This window comes from Talpa occidentalis, unplaced genomic scaffold (assembly GCF_014898055.3).
Source record: "Talpa occidentalis isolate TD23 unplaced genomic scaffold, MPIMG_talOcc4v2.1 talOcc4.9, whole genome shotgun sequence".
In the NCBI taxonomy this organism is placed as follows: Eukaryota; Metazoa; Chordata; class Mammalia; order Eulipotyphla; family Talpidae; genus Talpa; species Talpa occidentalis.
Genome location: NW_023605305.1, coordinates 37,262,279 through 37,290,069, shown reverse-complemented (window position 1 = coordinate 37,290,069; position 27,791 = coordinate 37,262,279). Strand labels below are relative to the sequence as shown.

Sequence of the window (27,791 nt, the reverse complement as noted above, 5' to 3'; positions counted from 1 at the left end):
TGGTTTATTTCTAGTTTGATGCCTTCATGGTCAGAAAAGATGGTTGGTATGATTTCAATCTTGGTGTATCTGCTGATGTTTGTCTTGTGTCCCAGTATGTGATCAATCCTGGAGAATGATCCGTGTGCACTTGAGAAAAATGTGTACTCCTTTTTTTTGGTTTTAGTGTTCTATAGAGGTTTGTTAAGCCCAAACGCTCTAATCCTTATTTAGAGCTCTAGTGTCTTTACTTATTTTTTGTCTCATTGATATATCCATTGTTGATAGTGGTGTGTTGAAGTCTCCCACTACGTATGTGTTTTCTCTGATGTCTGTTTTCAGAGATGACAATAGTTGTCTGATATATTTTGGTGCTCCTTCGTTTGGTGAATATATGTTAATGAGTGTTATTTCTTCTTGAAGTATTGTCCCCTTGTTCATAATGTAGTGACCATTGGAGTCTCTTTTTATCTTTTTGAGTTTGAAATCTGTTTTTTCTGATATAAGTATAGCTGTTCCTGCTTTCTTTTTTGGTCCATTTGCTTGTAGGATTGCTTTCCATCCCTTAACTTTGAGTCTATTTTTATCTTTTGTAGCTAAATGTGTTTCTTGGAGACAGTAAAAGGTTGGGTTTTGTTTCTTAATCCAGCCTGCAACTCTGTGTCTTTTTATTGAAGAGTTTAGTCCATTTACATTTTGAGTTAATATTGATATGTTAGCATCTGTATTTGCCATTTCTTTGTGTTTCCTTTGATTTTATTTATTCTTTTAATAACTTTTTTTTTGTTCTTCTTTTTTTGTTATTAGTCCCTCTGAGATTCTGGCTTTAGGACTCCTTGTAGTATTTTTTGGAGTGGGGGTTTAGTCATAATGAAATTCAGAGTTTCTGTTTGTCTGGGAAGGTCCTTATTCTTTCTTCATAGAGGAAGGAGAGCTTTACGGGATAGAGTATTCTTGGTTGGCACCTGTTTTCTTGGAGTCTGTTGACTATGTCCCTCCACTCTCTCCTTGCCTGTAGTGTTTCTTCAGAGAAGTCTGATGTCAGCTCTATTGGTTTCCCTTTGAATGTTATCTGTTTTTTCCCTCTTGTCATTATTTCATTATTTTTTCCTTGTCCTGGATTCTTGGGAGCTTTACTATTATGTGTCTTGCTGTATTTTTCCTTTCGTCATGGAAGTTTGGTGTTCTTCTTGCTTCTTGTATATCAATTTTCAGCTCCTTCTTCATGTTTGGGAAGTTCTCTTCAATTATCTCTTTGAATATTTTCTCTGTTCCTACATCTCTCTCCTCTCCTTCTGGGACTCCTATAACTCTTATATTTCCTTTCCTCATGGAGTCAGATAGTTCCCGAAGTCTTTCTTCAGTCTTTTTCCTTCTTACTTCTCTTTCCTTTTCTGTTTTGGTTCTTTTTATTTCTGTGTCTTCAAGAGTACTTATTCGTTCTTCCATTTCATCTATTCTGCTTTCATTACTTTTCCCAGAGTTCTTTAGTGCCTCCATTAATTCTTTGATCTCCTGCATTTCTTTTACTTCCCTCTTTAGGGACTCAATTCCATTCTTCTGATCGTTGATTATTTTTCCCTTATCATTGTTTTCCTTTATGACTTCTGTCAGTTTTTTAATCATGGCAATTTTAAATTCTCTTTCTGGAAGGCTCAGAAGTTCTTCCAAGTTACTGTCGTTGCAATTGGGGGGTGGTTTTCTTTTTGTGTTGTGCTTTTTACCTGAGGAGTTGCTAGGTTGCGTGTGGTTCTTCTACTCCCTACTGTCTGTTTTCTAATTTGCCGTATGCATTGGGACACTGTGTTGCTGGGACTGGCCGGCATCTTGGGTGAACTTCTCTGCTCCCCTCTGGCTCCTCTGGGAGCCATCTGTCTGTTTCAAGCAGTCTTTACTGAAGAAAGGTCCCTGTTCTAAAATGCCGATGTGGGGACACACTCCCCTGTGCGCTGGGTCTGCCCGGGCGTTGGGTTCCCGCTCCCCCTCTGGGCTCGGACTGCAGGCCAGAATGGGCCTGGCATGGGCAAACTTCCCTGGTCACCTCTGGCTCCTCCGGGAGCCTTCTGCTGGTTTCAGGCAGTCTTTACTGAAGAAATGTCCCTGTTATAAAATGGCAATGCAGGACGCACTCCCTGTGCACCCGGTCTGCCCCAGCGGTGGGTTCCTGCTCCCCCTCTGGGCTGGGACTGCAGGCCAGAAGGGGCCTGGCGTGGGCGAACTTCCCAGGTCACCTCTGTCTCCTCAGGGAGCCTTCTGCTGGTTTCAGGCAGTCTTTACTGGAGAAATGTCCCTGTTCTAAAATGGCGATGTAGGACGGATGCACTCCCTGCGTGCCAGGTCTCAGGGGAGGAAAATTTTTAACCCTAGATTTAGATGACATTATTGAAGCATGTGGTCTTCGGCTAGCTAGAGCTGATTTGTCATCATTCTTTTCACTCCAAGATGCAATACCTGATTTTAAAGTATTTATCCAGTAGTCCTAATGTCTGGGTTTCCTAACGGACAGTTTATATTTTCTTTTTTCCTGTGTCTAAGCCATAATTTCTAGCTTCTTTGCAAATATCACAGTTTTTGTTATTGTTGTTTAAAACTAGACATTTTAAATGCTATATGTAAAAAATCTGGAAATCAGACCCTAGTCCTTTCCCAGAGCTTGTTATTGTTGCTATTTGGTCAGTGACTTTCCAGGACTAATTCTGTAAAGTCTATATTCTTTATGGTGTGGAACTGATGAAGTCTTTGGTTGATTGGTTTCATGTTCAACTAATGATTGCACAGAGGTTTCCTTAAATGCTTTGAACCAAAATGTCTCTCAGCCTTTACAAAGAGGTTTTCTGTGTTGAGGCATGCTTTCAATACTCTAACAGGCAATTGGCAACCCAGCTTTAGCATTCACTTTCTAATTGTGCAGTTCCTCAAGGTCAGTCAGAAGTATGATAAAGGTCTTTCTTCTCAGGTTTTTTCTGGGTACATGTGTTGCCCTGAACACCACATGGCCTTTTAGATTCTCAGGAAAATGTCATAGCTTTTCAAATACCTGACTCTGAGTCAAATATATTGTGGCATATGCACGTACAATAAATTCACACTTTTTAAGTATGTAGATTGGTGAGTTTGGGCAATACCTCCAGTCAAATAACCAATGTCACAATCAAGATACGGAACATTTCTATTGTTCTTCAAAAGACACTTTTGCTCTTTTGCAGTTAATCTCTTCCCCTAGACACAACCTTGTTTTATTTTCCCTAATTTTGCCTTCTCTTTAATGTCATATACATGGAATAACACAGGTAGCCTTTTGCAGGATGTACATTTTAAAAAATACATTGCTGCTGACTTGTGGAGAATGAACTGGAGAGTGTTAAAAGAGGAAGCAATGAGAACAGTTATATAGCTATTTTCCTCTTGCAGGTACAAGATGGTGGGAACCAAGGTACAATGGTAACTATGGGAAAAGAGAAAAGGACTTAAAATATTAGTGGATATGAGACACAAAGACCTCAGAGGTGACTATATAAGTATCTGTAAAAGCTGGGTTCCTGGTAGAAGGAAATATCAAGAGTTCCAATTTAATCACATTGGAAATCTTTTAGGTTAAGAGAAATGCCATGCTTTCTAGATCAAGTATTAGAACTCACACACTTAAAGCTGTAAGTGCATTCATCCTTCCTCAGGGGCATGCAGAGTTCCTCATACAAATACCCATTGCTACATTGCACTGAGGAAAATGTCACTGTCAGGCAGCTCTACTGTGATCTGTCTATTTGTGGGCAAAATCCTAACGAGAGTTTTCATCTTCTTCCCTTGAACTGACAAGCCAAACAGGAGACACTTTGCTTTGCCAGTCTTCTATTTAAGACAGAACCTAATTAGACCGTCTTCTGGCTTTGATCAGAGAGGGTCTTCGGAAAGTTTAACAGATCTGAATAGACTTGATTGCTAGATAGAAACCAGCGTGCCAAAAGTAAAGCATTAACCAAAGCCAAGAAAACAGTGTTGGCTGAGGCATGGCTTGGTATGGGGCTTTAAAGGTATTTCAAACAGCTGGGTTTGATGGAGGCAATTAGGAACAGCAGTAATTGCCTGTCAGGCAACATTGCCATTTGCTGAGGACAGCGCTGATACATTTAGACACAAAGGCTGCTGGGCCTCCATTGTAGCCTTTCACTTTTGGAGATTGTCTTCTGGTTTCCATTACAATGAAGCTTAAGTAGCAGACCCCATTAAAATGTCAAGGTAGGAGGGAAAGGAGGTCTTGAAATAAGTCTTTCAAGGGCATTGCCATGGTTGGTTTTATTTATGGAATAGGGTTCCTGTGCACATTTATTTTACCTTTTCTTTTCCTTAAGGTGATGAAAGCACCAAGTCCCTTAGCTCTATCACAAAGGAACTGAGAAGCCAACTTTTATTCTCTCCTCTCCACGGAGGGCTCTCAGGTCACACTCTCTTCTGTTCTTCTCTATTCCTAGAAGACAGGTGAGGGACTCCACACAAACTTCTCTGCATAGGTCCATCCACCAGTGATTTTCAAACTTTTGTACCTTCATGGAGTTTTAAATATTCAGTTCTACAACCAGAAATGTGGCAATCTTCAAATCCCCTTCCCTCCCCTTTGGTGGGAAATGCCCCCTCATAAGCAGCTGTTCTAATGTCAGATTACTTTGTTCCAAATTCTGGGTCAAGAAATAAGAGTGCCTATCCTCAGAGCTGGAGAGGATTATGAAAATACATGTACTTTGTCTGCAGGGAAATAATAAAGTCACCAGTAGGGAGATAGAGAATAATGAAAAATCAAACACATTCATTCACTCGTTGTGTAAGCTGCATACATTGCCAGCATTAGAATCACTCTGTACTTAAAGGATATAATTGAAATAAAACAAAACAGAAATGCTAATCTGGAAGGCTGGAGACCTGTGTCTCATCATATAATTTGTCTTTAACAAATTATGTACCCTAGGGCATGGTTTTAACTTCGTTCTGTTTAGAACTCTACATGCAGGCCTTAGAAGTCTACCTGGCACATAGTAAACTCTTGGGAAATATTTGTCAAACTTTTTTGAACCTCAGTATACTGGTCAGAAGTATGGAGATTCCATTAGTTTTCTTCAACTCCTATAACAAACTATGAGATTTAAAAGAGCAGAAGTTTATTCTCTCACGGTATTGGAGGTTGGAAGTCTAAAATAAGGGTGTCAGCAGAGCCATGTTCCCTCCGAAATTGGTAGGGGAGTATATAGTCCACCCTGAAATTGATAGGAAAGAAGCTTTTCTTGCCTTTTCCTCATTTCTGGTGGTTATTGGCAATCCTGGAAATTCTTAGGTTGCGGCTGCATCAGTCCAGTTTCTGCCTCTTTGTTACATGACCTTCTCCCTATGTGCTTCATTCTCCTCTTCTCATAAGGATATCAATCATATTGATTAAGAATCCATCTACTATATCATCTCATCTTAATCAATAATATTTATAACAACTCTACTTCTAAATAAATTCACATTCTGGGATGCTCAGGTTTAGGATTTCAAAGTATCTTTTGGGAGGACACAACTCAACCTTCACAAAGATAATTCCAGTTGCCTAAAGCATCTCATGATTTTTATAAAGACCCATAATAATGTCTTTATGGAAGACAATCTTTAAAAAAATGACAGATTATTATTCACATGCCTGAGTTTCTTCTTACCATTTACTATGAGGATGTAATAATATTTCATAAAATTTAAATTGTCAACATTAATACTAAGTAAGACTTCACAGGTTATTAATTGCATTAGTAGAGATTACCCCACTTTAATCTGTGAGGTGAATAAGACAAGAACTATAATTCCCAATCAAGAGATGAAAAACTGATGCTGGGATATTAAATCAAATGACATAGTCAAAAGCACACAGTCTGACAGTGTACATATCAGTTCTAGCTCTCAGAGTATGAAGCTCTAGATTGTGATGCTTTCAGCTCATCACGATACTGAGATAAAAATTTCTCCTTGAAACTTTTATTTTCTCATCAGTAGATGGCATATATTCCCAGATTCACTGACACCATCTAGTGCTATTAAACTTCTGTTCAATTGGATCTAACCTCCTGTATTGTGGCACTGGAATTGAAGGGTGGTTTAAGAGAGAGGGGGTGGCAAACAAAGGATGAGGGTAAGGAGTAATTAAAATGAATAGGTGAACTTGAAACTTAGCCAACAAGACATGAATTAAGTGTGGTGTATAGGATAATTAGCAGTCATTTAGTGCAGGAAAATTGCTACCAGCTGCTCAAAATCCAAAACTGAAGGGCTGATCTGTAAAGTGTTCTCTGAAGAAGCAGGCAGATCGCTCCAAAATGAAGCTGCACCTCAGGGTCTAAAGGCTGTCTTATTGTCCAGAGACAGGCTTGCCCTGTGATGAATCCATTATGCTCAGTAATTATTACTTTTTTTTCAGTAATTACTATTACACAAATTATTGGCTTGGCCAAAAGCTCTTAAACAACACTGGGTCATGGATCTGTGGTGAATCAAATCAATAAAAGAGTAAATAGGAAGATCGGAGTCCCAAAACTCCGAGACTGTGCTCAGTATGACCTCCCACTTTCTTCTTATAACCCAGTCAGCTAATACAAAGTTACCCATTGTAAATGCCCATTTATTCTTTTGAATCCCTCTGTCTATGTCTTGACATATTAGCATGGCCCTATTCCAAAGAGACTCACATTTTGCTTCAATTTAGCACCCAAATGCATCTGAATTCTCTGGGAATCTTCAGAATAACAACAAAAATTATATATGCAGAAAAATTATATAGGCAGAAGAAAAATTATATAGGCAAGATGATCCTGGAGTGCCCTGTGACTCCAAGCAAAGGCACTGCCAAACACTGAAGTCAATTCAGAAGCCAAGAATCAACTGAAATGGGCTTCCATTGACTAAAGTGATGCAATTTGAATATTGATGGTTAAAGAATCAAAACACCTCAAGAATATTAAAAATCCATGGGTTCACAAAGATGCTAAAAACAATAATCAATGTTATCTTTGGATCTTGCTTGGAAACCAATGCATTACCCTGGAAATGTAAATGAAGGAAAGAAACATTTATCATGCATTCCAATAGAAATTGAACCTCAGATGAAAAATATGAAATGAAACATGAGGGGAAATATTTCTTTTTTTTTTTTTTAAAGATTTATTTATTTTATACAAGCACTGGGTACAGTCAAAAGCACGGGAGGGTGAGAGAATTCACCACAGCCAGAGCGGGGAGCAGAGCAGGCAGAAGGACCGAAGTACACTGCTGAGGGGAGCAGCGGACGGCAGGAGAGGTCTGCACACCATGTGGGACCCTCGCCAGCTGCCGGGGAACGAACCGGCGCTGCAGAAGCTGCGGGCAGCTTCGCAGCCCAGCGCGCAATAGCTGCGCCATCAGGGGAGGCCCTGGAAATATTTCTTGAAAAGCTTTTCTTGTTCTTTATGGAGAGTTCTTAGTAATAACTGAAGAAATGATTTTTTTTTTTTTTGCAAACATCTAATGGAACTATGCAAAGATCAACAATGGCCATTAACACCACAACAAGAGAAATAATGGGACATTACATTCCTCATGATGAAAGAACCCACCACAACCTAAAAAAAGATCCTTGTAACAAGGGTCAAGCCTGATCATGCCTCCAGATTTCACTACCCATTTATAGCAAACACACAGAACAGAGAAACATGTCAAATGATAGTATGAATATGTCATCAGAAAGATCCCAAATGTGGGTAATTCATAAGGTAAATGTGTCAGTTTCTCCAAAAAATGAACTATAAGAGGGAAAAAAAAGTGGGAACTGTGATCAGCTAAAATGTTGGTCTCCATTATTCACCCCTCACTCTATCGACACCCATGACATACCCTCACTGTGAAAGGAATGTGTTTCCTTGCTCTTGACTCTAGGTTTGGCAATGAAAATTGCTTGGGAAATAGAATAGAGTGAAAGTGAGAGTGCAAAGCTCCAAGACAAGGCTTTAGAGGCCTCATACTTTCTGCCATATTGCAGCCCTGTCCTCATCTTGGAAAATTTTCCCTTGTGTAGCAATTACTCTTCAGTTGAACAGTGACTATATCAATGGATTAAAGACAGGAAGCCACAACCCAATATTCTAGACAAGACATACAACAGCAGGAAGAGGAGAACTTCCTCCCCATCCCAAATCACCCCCATGATCTGCCACCACCACCATAATTATGACTACATTAAATTTTTCTGACTTCCCTTCAGACAGAGTGAAACCAGAGGAAGCTCTGGTTTAATGACAGGAAAGAGAGAGTGAAACATCTCATTCCAATCTGTAAGTTTATTTTAGTTTCTAATCTCTGGTAGCCTGAGTACCAAAGATAGTAAAATACATCAACTGGCCTCTAGGGCAAAACCCTTCACTTTTTTAGCAGAGAAAAAGAGGGTATGTCATCACCTTCATTAGGTTACAGTATTTATGTGGGATTGATTTTGGGTAGACATCTGAACATCTATATGGGCATAGAGAAAGATTCCTTACAAGAAGCTCCCCTGTGAGAAGAAAGTCTGTTCTTCTATCTTGGAGTGTAAGTTCAGTTACCTAGTTTGAGTTCCTGTCCACAAGAGTCCTGGGGAAGTGTGCTAGTCCATGCCATCAACTTGGTAGGATCCTGGGACCCAAATGTTGGAAGTTGGAAGGGATCAGATACCCTTCATAGAAAAGAGAGAAGATTTATGGAAGTGAATCGTTTAACTTTCAAGTACAAACTTTGTTTTAGAAGGTTTGAAGCCTGGAGCCAGGCAGGGAACATCTGAAGAGATGGTCTGCTGTAGGTCACTTTCTTGCCAGAAATAAACACTTTGATATGGCCACCCTCAGCGCTCATCATAGCTCAAAAACTGAAACCATCAACTCAATAGGCTTAAGATCAGCTCCATTAGCTGTCAATCCCCAAGTTGAAAATATGCGAAGATCTTTCCCAACTCAAGAACTGCAGATCTTACAAACTGGAGTAGGCCATAATTTCTAAAACTGACTATAGTCACATTTTCATTCCCACATGCTCTTCCAGAACCTCATCTCTCCCCACCAAGAGATAGAATCTGTTTTCTCCCCTCTTGAAAACAGGCAAGACATTGTGACTAACTTGATGAATAAAAAAGCAGTGGAAGTGACACTATTTGACTTCTGAGCATAGAGAGAGAACCTCCCAAGTGAAAAGGATGCACTACGGTGGAATTAGAGAAGAGAACAGACAAAAGAGAACTGTCCACCTGAGAAGAGTTCATAAGCAACCTTTGTTGCTAACCACTGTAGGTTTGGATCCCCAAGAAGAATCAAACAACTCAACCACGTGCCCAAAACATTCATTTATAATAGTGCAACATAAATTTACAACAACTGTGAGATATTTACCTTTTCTCTTTTTATTTCTTAGTATAAGAAACTAAGTTTCATTTTTTAAAAAGTTTAAACTTAGAAATTTTAGAGTGAAAATGACTGTTTCTCTATTTTCTTATCTAACTCAATTATTCTCCCCATCTCAAAATATCCACTGTAACTCTCAAAGTTACCTACTGGAATATTTTTTGTAGATCTATTACTGGTTTTCTACATTTTTCAAGAACTTTTTCTCTGTTTTTTAAAACATTTTAAACACACACATGCATATATCCATTAAAGAACATAAATGGATCATAGTATTTCATATTGTGCATTTGCTTCCACCTTTAATAATGTCTGACATTATTCCCCAGTAATATCTCATTGTCTTCTTTTTAAGTTTTAGGGATTCTACAATATAGATACACTATGATTTATTTAGCTTTCACTAATTAAAGGACCTAACTTCAGGCTATTTCACACTATTGTGCAAAATGTCACTAGACATTTGTGTATATGTCACTAGACATGTGTGGAGTATTTCCAGAGTACAGATTACGGAAAGTATAATTTCTAGATCAAAGGCATGTGGACTTTAAATATTGTATTCACCTAATTTTTAAGATAAGGAAATGTAGTGAGGGAGGTTAGGAAATTTATCCAAGGTCATACAATTGGAAAGTGTCAGAGTTGAGATTCAAAGCAGTTATTTGTTCGCCATCTAGGAAGAGCCAGAGCTGAGCCACTGTCAATGTCCATTGGAGGGGAGCCTTGCATTTACCTAAATCCAAGTCCATTCCTTGGGAAATAAAAGGAAAACAGAGCCCTGATCACTTTTTTCCTACATGAACTTTTAAGCAAAGTAACTCACTCACTTTGTATAAGTCAGGGTATAATAATGACTATAACAAACAACTCCCCAAATCTCAATGGAAAGTACAATAAAGTCATATTTTTTCTACTTAAGAAAGTATTTATTATCCAACAGAGATTAAACAGAGATGAAATAGTCCATGGAATTTCAAACAGAATCCTTATAGGTCTCTTGCAGGCAGCAAATTTTTATAAACTTGATTTTCATAGGAAATGGTGCTTAAAATGTGTTTGCATGTTTTACATTTCTATTTTTAAATCCTGTGTATAGTTCTGGTAAAGGGAAAGATAACAGATTATTCATTGCTAGGATGAAGGCATATTTCTTACTTGTGTCACAGTTCAAAACAGAATGGAGGGCCTCCCTGGTGGCCTAGGGGTTAAGTCTCAGCACTATCACTGCTGCGGCCTGAGTTCCATGCCTGGCCAGGGAGCTAACCCAGATATGACTCAGCAGACCTCTCCTGTCTCACCCACTGCTCCCCTCAGCAGTGTATTTCAGTAAATTTGCCAGTTCTGCTCCCCGTTCTGTCTCTGGTAAAGCCTCTCACCACATCGCCCCCCACACTCACCTCTGGCCTATACCCCACTTTGTCGATAGATAGATAGATAGATAGATAGATAGATAGATAGATAGATAGATATTTGAAACAAAGTTTTTTTTTTAAAAAAATGGAGAATGGAGATGGAGGGTGATCTGCTCCCCAGAAGTTACACAGAGGCCCTGGCCCCTTTCACACAGTTGCCTCAGGTTCTGGAGCACTGAGAAGGGTATTCATCCTCAACTAACCTCTTACCTACCCTGATCTGGAGGAGTCACATCACTTAAACTCACTTTCCACTGGCAGAACTCACTTTCAAGTCTGAACAAAACTGTATAAAAAGTTGGATATGTGCTCAAGAAAAAAGGAAATAGGGCTTTGATGAATACATAACACTGTTTCTACCACAGTAAGGAATTAGAGCACATAAATATAATGAACATGTGATGGTTAATGTTATGTCAAGTTGTTGTGCCAAAGGCTCCTCAGACATATTTGTAGGTATGCCTGGGAGGGTGTTTCTGGATGAGATTAGCATTTGTATAGGTATATTACCCTCTCCATTGTTTGTGGGTATCATCCAATATGTTGATGGCCTAAATAGAACAAAAGGTGGAAGAAAGAATTTATCCTTTTTTTTCATCCTGCGGGCTTACTTGAACTAGGAAGGACATCTGTCTTCTTCCTTTGGACTGGGATTTACAACATAACCCCCACTGGTTTTCAGGCTTCAGATTCAGTCTGGAATTATCCTACCAGCTTTTCTGTGTCTTCGACTTGCAAATGTTAGATGATGGGACTTCTCAGCTATAATAATCACATAAGGGGCCTCCCTGGTGATGCAAGCGGTTAAGAAGCAGCACTATGAAGCAATGTGCAGCCACTGCAGCATGAGTTTAATCCCCTGCCAGGGAGCTAACCCACCTGGTGCAGCCTCTCCTGTCTCGCCCGCTGCTCCCCTCAGCAGTGTATTTAATTAGATCTGCCCGATCTGCTACTCACTCTATCTCTGGTGAATCCTCTCATCTCCTGCATCTCTGGCCTGCACCCCAGCTCTTGTATGCATAAATAAATAAATCTTTTAAAAAATAATAATCACATAAGACAATTCTGTTTTCCTGGAGAAACTTGACCAACATAAACATTTCTTGAGCAGTCACTACCTGTCTGTCTATGCTTAAAGCACTCATTTGAGAATGATCTCCTTTATTACTCACACTAATTCTGAGATAGAAACAATTTCCTTTTTCATATTTTACAGTTGAGAAAACTGAAGAACAGAGATTATTTGCCCTAGTTTGCACAGCAAGTAAGTGGCACAGTAGGAAACAGGCAGATTAGGTGCCACGCTCACAGAACTTCTTGAAGATCTCAGATTGAATCCTCTTGTCTTAGAAAACAACAAACACAGCACTGCTTGTGTTACCAAAACAGTTTTAAGACCAACTTTTATTTATTTAAATGTATTTGATTTTTTTCCATGAATGTACTTTATTGCATGCTGGCCTTGACACCAGACCTAATTAATCATCTCTTTGGGTCTCCCATTATTCTTTGTGACAGTTACAAATCCCTCTCTAGAAAGTAAGCCTTCAAGTCTTGCTCTGAAAGGAAGACTGGAGGAGAAAAGGAGGGGTCTTGTTCCTGTTTGAATCAATTGTTTACTTAACCCTGTGGCGGATTTATAAACACAATTTTTTGTTAAGGCTAAAGAAAGAATTAAATTGGCTCAAAATAATGACTTGCAAAGAAGGGGCTAAAGTCTGACCAGGGCTCCAAATTTGCAGGAATTTTTGTTTTTATTATGTTTTGGTTTTTCCTTCATCTTGTGTTAAAGTAGCAAACTGAGGAGGGAAAAGGGGAAGGATAGAGAGAAAAATGGAGATAAAAATGGAGGCGAGAGGGGGGAAAAGTAAAAGAGGAGAAGAAAGAAAAGGAGGAGGAGGAGGTTGATCCAAGCACACTGCCTAACTCTGGAGATGCTAAAGATGAGGTCAATGTATGTATTTCTTGGGGAAGAAGCAAGCCTGATACTCATCTGATAGTCTCAGCTAAGCAGGTACTGAAGTAGTTAAAACCTGAAAATACTGAAAGATATGCAAACCTATAGGCTAATACCCGTTTGCTCCAAGTCTCCTGAATGATATCATCCTATCATGTGCTTGGTCACCTCCTATGACCAAAGTCTCCACATCACATCAGCAACCAAAGTGCTATAGTCTGATAGTGCAGGGAGCTTCCAGGACCTGCTCTGATTCTGAGGAATCTTGCCTGGTCTTCCTGTTTTACAGATTATTAAATAGTTTGGCCATCATCCCTTGGCAGAAATTCCTACTCCTATAGCCTGGGAATGAAGCTACCATTAGGCCAATTTTTTCTTGCTTTGTTCACCTTGGTGGTCCCTGGCTAAGCATCTGATAATCTGAGAACACCAGTTATCAGGTTGGTCTGAAAGACAGTAGTCAATATGCCAAGGTAAAACAAGACTGAAGGAATGGTGTGCCATCTCTGAGCTGGAGATGGAAGTGACAGAGAGGCAGAATGATTAGGGAATGGGGCAGGGATGGTAAAGTTCTCAGGATAAGAAGAAAACCAGAGGTCTCTTGTTCACATAATGGAAATTCATAGGATCACTCCCCATTTGGAGCTAAGTGTGTAAGATATCACACAGTTTGTAAGCATCTTTCACATCTGTAATCTCACCTGATCCTCAGTGGGGCAGTTAAACAGAGAAGGAAATGTAAGTCCAAAGAAGAAATGAGATCGTACAGCTAAGATTTGAACTGTGGCATGTGGAGACCAAATCCACCCTATCACAGTGCTTTGTTAATTACAAGCAGGGGCCATTAGAAATTTTCAAAAACAGACGAGATCGGGCGCGAATCTTTGACAAAGGAGCGAAGACTATGCATTGGAGCAAAGAAAGTTTGTTCAATAAGTGGTGCTGGGAAAACTGGGTCGCTACATGCAAAAGAATGAAGCTTGACCACTACCTCACACCATACACAAAAATCAACTCAAAATGGATTAAAGAACTAGACATAAGACCTGAAACCATAAAATACATAGAAGGAAATATAGGCGAAACACTACGGGATTTGCACATCAAAGACATCTTTACAGACACATCACCCAAAGCAGTGATAGTGAAGACAAAGATAAACAGCTGGGACTACATCAAATTAAAGAGCTTCTGCACAGCAAAAGAGACAATAACAAAAACAAAGAGAAACCCCACCAACTGGGAGAACATTTTTGCACCCAACACTAATGATAAAGGACTGATCACAAAAATCTGCAAAGAGCTGATGAGACTCAGCAACAACAAAGAAAATAATCCAGTCAAAAAATGGGCAGAAGAGCTAAAAAGAAACTTCTCTGAAGAGGAAATGCAAATGGCCAACAGACATATGAAAAAATGTTCAACATCACTTGTAATCAGGGAAATGCAAATCAAAACTACCATGAGATACCATCTCACACCAGTGAGAATGGCACATATTAAAAAAACTAGCAACAACAAATGTTGGCGAGGATGTGGAGAAAAAGGAACTCTTGTGCACTGTTGGTGGGAGTGCAAACTGGTCCAACCACTATGGAGAGCTGTGTGGAGATTTCTGGACCTACTAAACATAGAGCTTCCATATGATCCAGCAATTCCACTCCTAGGTATTTACCCAAAGGACACAGAAACATCAATTCCAAAGAGCACCTGCACTCCTATGTTTATAGCAGCACTGTTTACAATAGCTAAGCTTTGGAAACAACCCAAATGCCCAAAAATAGATGACTGGATCAAGAAGATGTGGTACATATATACCATGGAATATTACTCAGCATTCAAAAAAGATAAACACATGCAATTTGCAGCAACATGGATGGCACTGGAAGGGATCATGCTCAGCGAAATAAGCCAAAAAGAAAAAGAAAAATACCGGATGGTCTCACTCATAGCAGGAATCTAGAAAACTTAAATAAGGGACCAGGAAAATGAATATAAGAAAGTGAAAATCAAAATCAACAAAAAACTATGAACCAGAGACACTTTTTGGGGGGTGGGGGCGGGAGGGGAAGGATTGGGGTCAGAATGGGGCGTTTGCAATTGTATGGGGGAATATAAAAATAAAATTTAATATTTAAAAAAAAAAAAAAAAGAAATTTTCAAAAACAAAAGTGATCAAAGAGGGTCTGACATCAAACAAAATCCCTGGTTTTTAATAGCATGCTACCCATTTCGGTTTTATTTCACCAATATTCTTTCTTGGGACCATCATAATAACCATGCAAAGACCTGGATTTACATTATTGCCTACATTTTACAATGAGGAAATGGGATGTTCAGTGATTAACAAGTCACTTGCAAGATGAGTGATGGCAGAGCCAGACTGGAGCTCCAATACCCTATCCAGTGTGTATCACTGCCCTATACTATCCACTGCTACACACACATCCTGTGTCCTTCCAGGGAAGAAAAGCAACTGTTTGGGTCATAAAATGCTGAATCATTAGTTGCAACTGTCATGCGAGAGTGTTATTATCTACCTCATATAATTGAGGAACTCAGTTCTGAGGCATCATGGGATTTGCTCAGTCTTACAGGTTGGGATTTGCCTTCTCAAATGCTCATGAACTCTGTAAGGATACACACCCTTAATGTGGTGTAGCTTCACCAATGGAGGAAAGAGTATGGATTCTGGCTCTAGTCCTTAGAATCTATGTGATCCAGAGTCAGTTATTTTGTTCCCTAACACTGTTTCCTCTTTTGTAAGATGCAGATAATATTACTCTTTCTTGGATTATGCTCAGTGAAAAGGTCAGAAGGAAAAAGAAAAATATTGAATGGTTTCACTTATTGGAGGATCATACAGAAACCAAACAAAGGGTCAGAAAAAAAAAAGACAAAACTTGCAGGCAAACTATAGATCTAAGGCACACAGCTGGGGAGGAGGAGGTTGAGGGGTAAAAACAGGAAGAGACGAGCAGAGCACAAGGGACTAGGGTGACAGTTCATGGGTGATGTGATGATGGGAGACTTATGAGAACAATACCTGAGGGAAAAAATAAAATATTGTATAAAAATGAATAGTGACATAAGAAAATTTAAAAAAAAGTTTAATAAAAAAAATTATCCCTTCTCCAAAAGATTATAAGGGTTAATAACAGTAGCTATTTGGGTTTAATGCAAATGCTATTTTCTAACTTTACCATCTATGTCTTACTAACTACTCCAAATATCTCTATGGATTGGCTACCAGTTTTCACTTCCATTTTTCAGGTAAGCAATCTGAAGTCCTTATCAGTCAAGAGACACAAGTTAGTAGCAGGAAGGGCCAGTATTTGAAGTCAAGGTGCTTGAAGTCTGATCCTATAATAGTCTCTGGAGTTTGAAATCATGGAGTCTGACAATACAGTCCATGCTGCCAACTGCTATGCTCTACTGCCCACTCTGTTTAAAAAAAAAAAAAAAAAACTGGCACACAATAGGAGTGCAACAACCAGTGTCTCTTTTCTCATCATTAGGGCTGGTAACTGAAGTGAAATGAAGCGAACCTGGGATGGGCCATTCATTGGGACCAGCCCACAAAACAGTTTAAATACCCACCTCAGGAGCATAAATGAGGAGAAGCAATAACTCCTCTATGGATGTGAAAGTAACATAAGCATCAGTAAGCTTAAATGACCTGATGGAGGCCTCAGAGAGAAGCCCTACATTCTAGTTTATGTAGGGTCCCATATCATCTGTGGAAGATTTGGGGATTCCAGGCCATTAGTCTGTCCTCTGGGCTTGGATGGGAGAAAGGTCTCAAGGAAAACCACATGGGTTCTAGAAACATTGAGAAGACAGATGAGTCTCTTACTAAAGATTAAAGTATTGAATACATAAATTAAATGATCTATGGCCACACCTAAACACACACATTTTTATATATACATACATACACACCATTTTCACAACTTTTCTTCTATCTTTCACATACTCTGCAAACACTCTCTTCAGCAGCTGGCAAGCTGCTCCTCATTCTCCCACTCAGCTGAACACCAGTTGTCCCGCCATCCCACCCCAGCCTCTCACAATGGTTTCAGCTTCCAAGAGACAGCTTAACTTAAAATGCCATCCAGTTTATGCCAGGCGAGGACTAGGATTCATCCAGCTGGGAGGGACAGAAAACACAATAGCCGGAACCAGCATCCTGGGAGAGCACCACAAACATGAGCACCTGCAAGATATTTCTACCCAGAGGTGGGGCTGTGACCTCTGGAAATCACCAGAGGAGTATGGAGGAGTATTTCCTAGTGAAAGAGTGGTCTTCAGTATTAGTGTCTGCCCTCAACCTGTCTTTTCAGGAGTTCAATGTATAAGACACATTATATACTTCACACTTCTTAGTTTGCATCTTGTTTTTCCTCACCTACTGGTGCATAAGTACCTCACTTTATCCTAAATTTTATTCACGTGTTAGCAAGAAACTGCAGAGACTTAAGAGTTAAAGACTCTGAAAGTCTGAGAGTTTTTTGATTTATATTTCTTAGGTTTCTTTGTCTCCATTTGCCTGTCAATTGCCTGTAGATAATCTTCTGTGGACGTGTCTGTGCTAGGACATCATGTGGAAGCAGATCTTGACCCCATCCATGGACATGGAGGGGGTGGGGGGTGGAGGTCAGTCACCAAGCTGAAAAAATCATAACTTCTCCCCTGTGCAAGGGGTTAGTCCAAGAGGTGAGTACATGACCCAAGCCACTCAGTATCCTTTTCCTGTATTTTCCAAACCTGCCCTGGGAATGAGAAATGTTCCCTCTTATTTGATTGCAATACTCTGAGGACATGAGCCAAGCACGGCCTGCAGCCACTGTTCCAACTCACTGAAGAGAACTGCGCAGAGAAAATGGAAAGATAATTAAGCTGAGAGGATTACTTTTTGTGGTGTTTCTTGGTTCTTCATTCTCTGGTTTCACAAGCCAATAAACTGCTCACTTGCCTGCTTGGGTTTTCTGTAAATGAGGTTGCTTCACTGGGTTTTGTTTTTTGTCGAAAGTGGTCAGGGTTTGAAATATGATGGAGTAGAGGAAAGAGTTGATAAGGTATCAAGCCTCCAAAACCTTGTAATATTATAGTAGTCAAGGAGGAACAGACTCTCAGAGTTTATATCTCAGTTATCACAATGTGTTGCTAAGTTACCACATACACACATATACATACACACATGATTCAATTCAAAATGACTCAGACACAAAGGGAATTTGTTGACCTACACAGTTGATAAGTCCAGAAGTGGCTCTCACATACATATAGCAAAACTGGATCCAAGAGCTCACTGTCACAACAGGTCAGGCCCTCTACATTGCTTACTTCTGCTTTCTGCCTTGGGTTCCATTCAGACCACCAAGAAAATTCTTGGAAGGCAGGCTAATGGCTGCCCCAGTTATGCTGACTGTAGCCCCACTTAGTTGTGAAAATAATTTGAAAAATTTAAGTATCTTCAATGGGAATTGTGCTTCTGTTTTTATAAAATAATTTCAAAATCAATGATCACTGTGTGTGTGAGATTAGAGTCTCATGAAACTGTATGAAAAGATACATGTCAGGCCATTAAAATTGCTTGACTGAAGTAGGGAAGTGGAGACAAAAATGTGAAGGACTTGGCAGGAAAGTATTCTTCATAATAATAGTATTTAAAGCGTTATTAGTGTTATGTTGGTTTTCCTGTTTCTAGAGGCCACTCACATTCCTTGGCTGGTGACTTCTTTTTCCATTCGAAGCCAGTCATGAATGGTTGGGTCTTTTGATATCACTTCACCTTGACAGTGACTCTTCTGCCTCTGACTTCCACATTGAAGGACCTTCATGACTATACTGGATCCACTTGGATAATCCAAGATAATCTCTGTGTTTCAAGGTAAACCGATTAACATATTTATTTCTGCTACATTCATTCCTTTTGCCATGTATTGTAACATATTCCTAGGTTTGGTATTAGAATATGGGCATCTTCAAAGACTACCTACCATACATTATGATCCCATTTATGCAAATATGGATGCATATAAACATAAAATGACAAATGGAAGATGCTATCAAAATAATGGTTATCACAGGCAGTAAAAGTTGTCTACTCTTATTCTCTCTCTCTATTTCTCTCTCCACACACACACACACACACACACACACATACACACATACACACACATACACACACACACAGAGTAACAAAGCTAGTTTTGTTGATGAAAATGATCAACTTTCAGTGGATGAGACCTAACTCCGTGAACTATCTGAATTGCTGGGCCCTGAAGGTCTGTGGGAAATGGAAAGATCCAGTCTCACAGGAACTTTGTATCCACTGTACCTCCCTCCCACCAAATCCCATCTTCTGTACATAATAGAAAATACTGAGCCAAGGCAATAGAAAGACTCCCATCTGTTAATAATCCAATTAGAGAAATGCAAAGCCAAGCGGAACATGCAGACTGATAATTGTGTAGAACCTATTTTGCAGTGGAGCCACATGGAGCTGGGGATGGCAAGGGAGGAAATAAGGGTAATTCTGAAGGTCTCAGAATATACATCCCAAAGGAAGTCTCTTGCTCCTCCTCTCACCAAAGCATACTCCAAAATGTCTACTCATTTTGTCACCCTCCAGCTAACCCTTTCCATGTTATCGGTCACATGCACATCCCTTTCAACTTCTCCATTTCCTGGCCCCAGGGGGTTGGCACAGCAGTCCTCCAATAGCACCCTCTCCCCATCTCCCCATTAAATTTTGCTCTCCAGAAGACCATCTGTTATACCAACATTACCTGAATCATGAGATATTTATTGGGTGTTGAAACACTTGATTCTATGGTCAAAACTTGGTAATAGAGCAGAAACAAATTAAATTCATTGTTTTTTCTCTGCAGAACACTGAAGAGCCCTTAATGTGCTAATATGCACTGCAATGCACTGCCATACTCCAAGTGGTGGCTACAGAAAACAGTAAATCCACCTGAATGTGGCATCATTGAAAAGGATGGTGAAATTAGGGTTCCATGTTGTTAGAAATAGTGTTACAAACCAGTGTGTGATGGTAGGGCATGCCAAAGATCTAATCTTGATGTTCCCCAAAGCATTAAAGACCATGTAATCCAACTCTTCTATTTTAATGCTGAATAAAGGAGCAGAGAGAACAAATGCTTTGCCTGAAGTCCCATAGCCAGTTAGTGGCAAAGATGGGAGTCTTTTTGCAGTACATACTCCCTTACTCACTATTTCACACCATCTCAGGTTAACTTTACCACATATAAAAAGAAGGCACAAAAATATTTAAAAAATAAAAAAACTAAAAAGAAGGCACGATGCGTGTTAACAAATATGTGATAGATCACGAATTATCCCTGCACACTTTGAGCCTTATCTAAGTTGGAATACTGATTTCATTATTTCTTGAAGTCATTTCAGACATCAAGGTAAAGATAACTTGAATAGTTTTTTGATTTCTGATGGTGGTAAGACAGTGGGACATGTAGAATTGTAATGCCCCTTCAAGGTTTCATCTTTCAACCTTCTACTTGGAACAAGAATTTCATCTATGGCACTCCAGAAAGATTTTAAGAGATACTCTATTAAAGTTTGATTGATATACAACAAACTATACAGAATTAATACACTACCCATTTATAATCTGATTAGTTTTAATGCATGTACAATGATGAAACTATCGCCACAAACAACAGTAAACACAGCCATCACCCACAAATGTTTCTCATTGCCCCAATGTAAATCCTGCCTTCACTCCCTCCTAATCCCCCATCCCCAGCAACTACCGATCTGTTTTCTATCATTATAGATTAATTTACATTTTCAGGAGTTCTAAATAAATGAACACAAAGAAAGTATTTTTTTTTTTTTGGTCTGGCTTCCTTTACTCAGCATAATAATTCTGAAATCTATTCATATTTTTAACCTGCATCAACTTACTCATTCATTGCTAAATTGTATTTCTTTATGTGTGCATATATCACAATTTGTTTATCCATTCACCTTCTTTGGGCTTACATCCAGTTTTGAGCTTCTACAAATAAAACTGTTTATAGACACTCATGTCCACATGCTTCCTTTTCTCTTGGGTAAAAATGAAGGAATGGAATGTCTGAATAATATGCTGGTACATGTTTGGCATTTAAGAACATACCAAACATGTTTCTGAAGCAATTGTAGCACTTCACTTTTCCCAACAGGGGTGTGTGAGAGTTCCAGTTTCTCTACATCCTTACCAACATTTGGTAAAGCTTAGTTAGTCTTACTAATTTTAATCCTTCTAATATGAATTTAATAGTACATCATTATGGGTTTAATTTTTTTAAGTACATCGAGAAGCTCCAATTCTATATTATCTCTAGTGACAAACTGTTGTCACCCATATTTTGTTTCTCAGTTCACAGTATGCTTATCTATCCCTAGCTACTTTTAGTATTTTATCATTAGTTTTGAGCAATTTTATGATAGTGTAACATGATGTAGTTTTCCACATTTGCTTTTGGGGTTCATTAAGGCTTATTATCTGTGGGTTTATGGTTTTCTTCAAAACTGGAAAATATTCTACATTATTCTATTAATAATAGAATTAATCAATCAATTAATTAATTATTTTTTTCTATTAAAAAAATCCCCCTCCTTTTTTACTGACTTGAAATACATGTATGTTCTACAGTTTATTGATATTCTTTTTATTTTATTTTTATTCTTCTTAATTTTTTAAAGATTTATTTATTTATGCATACAAGACCTAGGGTATAGGCCTGAGGTGTGTGGGGTGAGAAGATTCACCAGAGACAGACTAGGGAGCAGAACAGGCAGACTGACTGAAATACACTACTGAGGGGAGCAGCAGGCCAGTAAGGAGAGGTCTGCTGCACCATGTGGGTTGCTCCCTGGCCAGAGATTGAACTCGTGTTACAGTGGCTTGAGGATAGCTTCTCAGGTTGCGTCTTAACCATTGCACCACCAGGGAGGCCCTGATATTCTTTTTATTAAAATTTTTTCTTGTGCTTCATTTTGGATAGTTTCTTTTGCTTTTTTTCAAGTTCACCAGCATTTTCTTCTGTGATGCTTACTCTGGCATCAATTCCTACTAGCATATAGCTTTCATTTTTAACAAATCATAGTTTTAATGCCTAAAAGTTTGAGTTTACTCTTTTTTTAACCTCCATGACTCAATAATGTGTTCAATCTTTTTCTGTATTTGTGAACACATGGGATACAATTATAAAAAAGTTCTAATGTCCTTATACACTAATGTTATCGATTTCATTTCTAAGGCAATCTAAAATGATTGGCTGGTGATTTGGGTTAATATAAGACATTGTCAGTTTTACATTATTGCTATTAGATATTTTTGTATTCTATAAATATTCTGTATTCTATAAATATACTTGAGTTCCTTTCTGTAACACTGTTAAACCACTTGGAGAAAGTTAATCCTTTTTGTTCTTGGTTATAAGTCTTTTAAGGTTAATTTTAAACATACTACTAAAGTAAAACCCTTTTGACTACTCTCCTTGAGATCAAATTAATTATATTTTCTACTCTAGTTGGTGAGAAAAGCACTAATCTTGGCCCTGTATATATATATACATATATATATATATATATATATAAGTCCCACAGGGTGTTTATTAATTTCACATGATTCTTTCCTTAGTGTTGAGTAATTTACTCACATACATACACATCATATTCATATAAATACTTGAGGGCACTATCCTCAGCTCTCTAAAGTTTTCATTTTGTGCAATTCTCTCTCTCCAATATTCTGTCTCATAAACCCTAACTGCCTTAGTCTCTGACTCTTTAGTCCATCTTTTCAACTCATGGATTCCAGCAGGCACAGTCAGAATTTCTTCTTCTGTGGTGCAGCCTAGAAACTTTCCCAAGGCAGTAAGCTGTAGTGATTTTAGAACTTACTTCATATTTTTCCTGTCCCACATGGATCATAATCCTTTGTAACTTGATGTCAAGTATCTTGAAAACTATTGTTAAATAACGTATTTCTGTTTTGTTGGCAGTAGGATAGTTTTATTCTGGTGGGTAGGTGAATCTGATCACTTTTAGCCTATACTGCATGAGCATCCCTTCTTTTATATATATATATATATATATATATATATATATATATATATTTAAATATTTATTTATTTATACAAGAACTGGGGTACAGGCCAGAGCAAGGGAGGGTGAGAGGATTCACCAGAGACAGAGTGGAGAGCAGAACAGGCAGACTGACGAAATAAACTGCTGAGGGGAGCAGCAGGCGCTACAGGAGAGGTCTGCTGCACCATGTGGGACCCTTGCCTGCTGGACGGGAATCGAACCAGTGCTGCAGAGGCTGCAGACAGTGCACAGCGCGGCGCTCAAATGCCTGCACCACCGGGGGAGGTGCCCTTCTTATATTTTGATAAAAGTTTTTCATTAGCTTTGCTTTGGCCCACTTTTTCAAAACTGAGTGTTTTTCTTTTTCCTTTTTTTAAAAGGATTTATTTTATTTATTTATGTATACAAGAACTGGAGTCCAGGCCAGAGATGCAGGCGGTAAGAGGACTCGTCAGAGAAAGAGTAGGAGCAGAACAGGCAGATCTACAGAAATACACTGCTGAAGGGACCACCGGCAAGACAGGAGAGGTGCCGAGTGGGTTAACTCCTTTGCAAAGGATCGAACTTGTGCTGCAGTGGCTGGCAATAACTTGACAGTGCTGAGTCTTTAACTCCTGCACCACCAGGGAGGCCCCCCAAAACTGGGTGTTTTTCATGCAATTATTCTTCACCATTATACTTCTTTCCTTGGGGTGTTCTTCCCAAAGTTTCAAATAAACCCACATGTTAATGATTCTCAAATTTCCATCATCATCTCATTTTATTTTCTAATTTCTAGATCTGTCTAACTAATGACTTATTGATCACCATTTGCTAGATCTCTCATAAGGTGCTTGAATTCACATGTACAAAATAAATACCACCCCCCACATGTCCTGCCAGTCTTTATTTAAGTCCCCCTTTAGAATCCATTGCACCATCTGCAACTAGTTGTTTGTTCTAACATTCCTTAAATTGTTAGTTAGAAGTTATGTTTTTGTCATTGTCGTCTTCTAGCACCTAACACAGCTCCTGACACTGAAGAGCTTCTTAATAAAAATGTTGAACTAAGTTAAACTTCACATATAAGGAGATCTGCCACAGGCATGGGAGAGAAATAGTCCAAGTCAAAAGCTATCACTGCTGAATAGGACCAGGTCCTTCTCTCTGAAGTGATGATTTGGGAAGCCAACTCAGTTTGGGGGGATTGGCTGACTTCTCACATTTGACCACTGTGAAGGCATACCTGCGGATAAGCATGAATGGGACAGTAAATGAAAATAATGGAAGGAAGCCAACTTTGTGGATTCCTAAATGCTAAACTTTACCTCTTAGAGCTGTGTCCAAATTAACTACTCTTATTGTTCCCTTCTGTAATGAATGTGCTTATACAAAATTCATTATACAGAGTTTCTGAAGAGTTTTGAGAAATTTTATGTGAAGATGTTTAATCTCATCAATTGTATTATAAATTTTAATTAGACAAAACCCATTTTCTTAATTGCTTTCGGAGACTTTAAAAGCAAGGACTGTATCTCTTTATCAAACTAGGTGCATTCCAGAGATTAGAACCATGGCTTTTTGTTCCTCCCAGAGAAAAGTAAAACATAAAAAAATATTAAACATCTATACAAGGCATGAAGATGCAGGATTGGCGTGGGGTAATGCAATCCACATCTTGTCTTATGCCTCACATTTTTTGCCACACTTCCCCTATGCATGCTACAACCATGCTCCAATCATATGGGGTAGCTGGGCTGTTTCACATTGGCAAGCCAACTTCAATTTTGTGTAAAGCTTATTTGCCAGGGAAATCTTGGCTCAGCTTCTCTGTATGCAGACTGTCTGGCAGATCGTGCTTATGTCTTTGGGGGAAGTTCTCTGTATACTCTACCTCTGTTCAAACTAGCTGGGCAGATTTAGAGTTAACAGGGATTTGGAGAGTAGGCCAGACAGGTGTAAATCCTTCTTCCATCAAACCAAATATTAGAAAACTCTTTCCATCACTTTGTTTGGTGCCCAGGTCTGGTTCCTCTCAAAGAGGGGGCTGGGATAGCTCACCCTTACTAAGTCTCAGACCCCCATGTTAGAGTGTGAAGTAATTTGATCTTTCATAGGAGACTAGTGTTATAAAGAACATTCTATCTTCCTCATCAACCACTTTATGCTCACATCCTGTTCTAATAAGGTTTAATAAAAATTTCCAAACTACAGCTACAAGGGCAAAGAATCTTAAATTAAAATTTAAAACTCATGTTTAATAAATTAAAACAATTCTGAGATACCATTACTTGCCCAAATTGACAATATTAAAAAAAAAAAAACAAAAACATGATATCCAGGGTTGGCAAAAGTGTGAAGAAAGAGCAATTCTTGTATATTCTTGATATACGTATAAATGGAAACACTACTTTTAAAGGAAATTTTAGGCATCTCTATCAAAATCTAATGCTCTTTGACCCAAGAATTTCAATACTAGCTATATGTCCTTGAGAATTACAGTCGCGTGTGCACAAAAATACAAACTCAACAATGCTGTATTTGGAATTATTTTTAATGTCAAAGAAGTTATAAGCAATCTAAATCCCTGTTAGTAAGGGTTAGAGAAAATTATTCTGCACATCCACATTATAAAATACCATACCATAATTCAAAAGAATCAAGAAGCCCTTTGTATTTGGATGATACAATTTGAGAGAATTGTTAAATTACAAAAGCCATTACTAAACACTATGGTTAGACTATTAAGTTCATACAAAAACAAAAAAAAAAAACCAAAAAACAAACACAAAAATCAGAACATTAGAACTCTACATCTACGTATGAAGTACATTTCTACAAGACATAATAGTAATCATACTGGGACTCTGAGAAAATGAGTATATAAGAAACAATGGAGAAAAAGGGATGGTAAAGAGAAAGTTTAAAATTTTATTCCATCCTTGTTTTGAAATATTAATAACAGGAAACAAAATTAAGAAAAACCCCATTCCTGTGTGATATTCTTAAAGAGATGGGAGTTCAGACCTTTCTCAGAAGCAGTGTTTCTCAACCCCAGTTCTATGGTAGAATCCTTTGGGGAGTTGAAAAAAAATCTATCTTAATTCAGGTTCTATAGGAAGCAGAGCCTGAGGCAAGGATTAAAATGCTGATACTGTATTTGGGTGGTGCAAACCCCAAATAATGAAGGTGAAAAGATAAGAAAAGTGGCAAAGAAAGATTCAAAGTATTATTATGCAGTGTTACTACAATGTTGAGCACTTCACAAAACATATGAGGCAGTGTAGTTGCTCAATAGGACTTCTCCAAATATGTAAGGAACAGCTATATGTTGGAGTAGTTCACAGAAGAGAGAAAGAAGGCAAAGGGAATTTATCCATCCAGTTCCCTTTTTCTCCTATCTCTCATTAATCAAGTTTTGCCTAATGGCAGATAGTTTCCCTGGCATCATCCATCCCAAGATTGCTCCAGGAAATCACCATGCCCTGAAGTGTAGCATTTTATTTAAATCCACATTAAAAAAAGATAGGGGGGCCTCCCCGGGTGGCACAGGCGGTTGAGCACAGTGCTGTGAAGCTGTCCACAGCCTCTGCAGCGCCGGTTCGATCCCGGCTGGTCAGCAAGGGTCCCACATGGTGCGGGAGACGTCTCCTGCCTCCCTTCTGCTCCCCTCAGCAGTGTATTTCGTCAGTCTGCCTGTTCTGTTCCCCGCTCTGTCTCTGGTGAATCCTCTTACCCTCCCTTGCTTCTGGTCTGTACCCTGGTTTTTGTATAAATAAATAAATAAATCTTTTTTAAAAACTAAAAATAAATAAATAAATAAAGATAGGACATTGAGGAACAAAAGCTCAATCAATATGTGGATCCTGATATTCTGACTCCTTGGAGCTCTAGCCAGTTCAAGAGAGGAGGAAGTAGAAGGGATGGTTGTAGGATTAGGGGTGGTAGTTGTGCATCAAGGGTATAACAAAGGCAGAAGCAGTAGAAAATAGCCAGAGAGGCATGGAGAGCCTTCACAAAGATGGAAGAGATCCTTGGGAAGCGAAAAAGGTACACCAAAGCTTGTTTCTACTGTAAATATGACCCTCCCTCACTCCTGAGTAATTAATCAGAATATCTGTGGACTTGTATTGAAGGCTCTCTGAATTACTTAAAAGTTCTGCCGACATTGAGGAAGTACTGTTCTAAAGAATAAAAAATAAATAAATAAATAAAAAACAAACAAACAAACAAACAAAAAAAAACACCAGGAGCAAATATAACATCATAATGCCCTATATTTTTCCTTTCAACTAAAAAATGACTATCCTACCTGGAGTGACATCTTAGAAAACCATTGTGTCTCAGAAGTTTAAGTTATTTCAGAGCAGGTTCTGAAAAATGCAAGTACTTTATGACCTTGACTTCCTGTTAGACAAAAGGCCACAGAAATTCTTGATGCAAAACAATGAAATTTTCTATTAGGTTACATTTAAATGGCAATTTTGCAAAGGGTAAGGAGAAACAGCAGGCTCCTCAGTCAGACTAAATAGGTTTTGCTTGAAAAAGAAATAATGAGTCTAGTTGCCTTGGATCTGGAGGGCACATCCTTCCTCAAAACTAACAATGTCATGTTTTATTTTCTCTACATAAATTGTGCTTTAACTATGTGTATCCAGATGAAACCAAAACATGAATAAAGTGATTTCCTGGGCTTTTCCTAGATATGTATTTCCTGGTACAAGCCTCCAGTTTTCACATTTGTATTCAATCTATTGCATGCTGGGTTATATATAGAGAAAGAGCAAGAAACTGCTGAGAAAAGAAGTTAAATATTGCAGTCAAACACAACTTTCTATGATGGTCTAATATCATTTGAATGCCTTTGCCATTCACTCCATTTTACCATTCCCAGTAGTCCTTTTGTCAATTCAGCAATTA

General features: G+C 38.7%; 1 long non-coding RNA gene across 1 annotated transcript; it reads left to right on the top strand.

Annotated features, from left to right (window-relative positions):
- The first annotated feature begins 17,976 nt into the window (after window positions 1–17,976).
- On the top strand, window positions 17,977–19,876 carry LOC129145126 (uncharacterized). The gene is made up of 3 exons (XR_008550224.1): window positions 17,977–18,090; window positions 18,478–18,660; window positions 19,664–19,876. It is a non-coding gene; the product is annotated as an uncharacterized LOC129145126 (long non-coding RNA).
- The last annotated feature ends 7,915 nt before the right edge of the window (window positions 19,877–27,791 follow it).